Source organism: Canis lupus, chromosome 29 (genome assembly GCF_011100685.1).
Source record: "Canis lupus familiaris isolate Mischka breed German Shepherd chromosome 29, alternate assembly UU_Cfam_GSD_1.0, whole genome shotgun sequence".
Lineage (NCBI taxonomy): Eukaryota > Metazoa > Chordata > Mammalia > Carnivora > Canidae > Canis > Canis lupus.
The window spans coordinates 37,773,997-37,776,371 of NC_049250.1; the positions used below are offsets into that span (position 1 = coordinate 37,773,997).

Consider the following 2,375-nt stretch of genomic DNA (forward strand, 5'->3'; position numbering starts at 1 on the left):
AAGAGCTAAAAGAGCCTTTTGGCTTATAGGCCATTTTAAAATTTTTTCTTAGTGAATACTAATTAAGGGCGCGATAAATTGCATACATAACTAATACATAAAAGTTAAATATTAATAACTAAAATAAAATTGTGCATATATTAAGTTGCCAATTTATAAATATACACAAAAAATATAAAAGGGAATACACCAAAATGTTAACAGTAGTTATACCTAGGTGATGTGATTAGGGTAATTTACTTTCCCATTCTTTATATTTCTATTTCCAGGTTTTCCCACATGCTTTTATAATTAGGAAAAATTACATCATAAAATAGCAAAAGCAATGTAATGTTAACATAAACCTAATCACTGCTCACCTGTCAGGGTCTGGCATGTGTCATTTTTGTCTAATTCATTTGTAGGTCTTATTTACACACCAAAGGAATGAATCTATGCCTTGACTAGCATCAAACATACAATATGCTTGTTAATACATTTTAAATGATTATTTGAGGTGAGGGATAATAACCAGCAGGTGAGAACCTGAATTTATCACTTCAAAAGCAGAAATAATTACATGAGGTTTTTAAGTGTCCCTCAACTTTGTACATATGTTCATTGTATGATGGTGAAACTCTCAACTACTTCATTTACAGGGCAAAAAGGAGCCAATGTCTAATAATGTGACTCACTAATTGAATACAAATATTAATTTTTGGTTTAAAGATATGCAAACATTTTCTAAAGTAATTTCGATAATTAACTCTATCCTTCCCTAATGACATTCGTAAAAAGTTGAGACTAAAATATAGCCAAGTAATTTTAATGAGGTTACAATCAATCAGATAGATAGCCGGTGTTGCTTAACTTTGGGTATACTACCCCATGATTATGGGATGTCTGCAACTGATTAAGAGAACGGGCAGATTCGCTGAGCTTTGCCAAAAGCTAGTTGAGGTCCTACAATTCTGTGTGTTTTTCTGATATAATTATCAAAAACATCTTGTTTATACGAAAGAAATGAAAATAAATAAAGAAAATAAAAAAAGAAAAATCACTATGCAGTAGACATAGGAACACAAAACAAATCTATCAAATTTGTAATTTTTCACTTCTCCAATTGTTCCTTATTGGAAATGCAGGGTAATTAGATCCAATATTGCAGAGGGTAATTAATACCTAGCAATATACAGGAAGGAGTACATTTTCAGTTTTCTAGGTAACATTTGGTTTTCACAGACCCTCAAATCTTCACTTCCTACCATTCTTTTTTTTTTCAGTTTTCTCTTCTATGTCCTCAGGACCCCTGCATTGTTTCTGGCCTCCATCTATACGGTAGAGCTAAAGGAAAAAACAAACACACAAAAATCAGGGAAAAAACAATGATAATGGTAGGCCTACTTGGTGAAGACTCCCAGTTCTATACTCTCCTTACCATGTGGTGTTCATGGCGCCATTTCTGTTACCAGAAGGTGCAGAGCAGAGAGGAGCTTGTGTGAAACCTCTGTCTTATAACTCAGTGTTGATACAACATGTAAGACAAGGGAGAAACAAGACTCTTAAGACCAGTGCCACCGAGAACAAGAAGAAGAAAGAGGAGGCCGCCAATAATGCCACCTATATCGACTCTTTCTAGTTCGCAAAACACCTCATCACGATGAGGCTACTGACAGTACTTAGGAGCCCGAGGCCCTCATTGCCGTGTGCCCAGTTTCCATATTGGCTAGTTACCTGTCTGAATCTGGCTTGATTCACTTGTACAATGTCCAACGATGCTCATCCAGCTCGACGCAGGTGCCTTTGAAAAGGTGAAAAGAAGTACTTAATTTAGAACGGGCATTCTGTTGACCCTGTGCTATCATACGGTTGCAAATTATTTCATTGAAATGTATTTTCTAACAAGAGTGTGACCTAACAATGCTAGCAATACAGGATTTTATTTTCACTGTTAATTCAACGAAGATTGGCTTTGAGGCACTTAAGTAAATAGATGAAGATATTTGCCACAAAAGCGTCTTGAAAAATCAGGGGTAGGAGATGGAAGAGACAGCATCGTTCCTTTAAATGGTAAATTTGAACTCCGGTGTACAAACTAAATATTTTCTATTTTGCCATAATATGAACAGTATTAGAAGACATAACCTGGTAATCACCTGAGTTGCAGAAAAACATAGGTTCGTATATTAGCATACAATGCCTTTCATTAGCGTAGCCTTTCAATGTCAATTTTTTCCCTACATGAATAAATCAGTTGACTATGAAGACCAGACAGCTTCACTGCATCATGGTTTTATAGTTTCAAAATATTCTCATTCTCTGCCGAATCACTTGGAAAGTATTGTGTCCATGTGTCTCTGTGTCTGTGGTGAGGTATTAGGAATGAAAGCCACCGA

The 2,375-nt window shown here is 35.5% G+C and overlaps 1 long non-coding RNA gene across 1 annotated transcript; it reads right to left on the minus strand.

Moving 5' to 3' along the window:
* Positions 1–1,136: 1,136 nt before the first annotated feature.
* LOC111093156 lies at positions 1,137–1,890 on the minus strand. The gene is made up of 3 exons (XR_005380917.1): positions 1,714–1,890; positions 1,418–1,497; positions 1,137–1,323 (listed from the first exon to the last, which is right to left on the minus strand). It is a non-coding gene; the product is annotated as an uncharacterized LOC111093156 (long non-coding RNA).
* Positions 1,891–2,375: the final 485 nt, after the last annotated feature.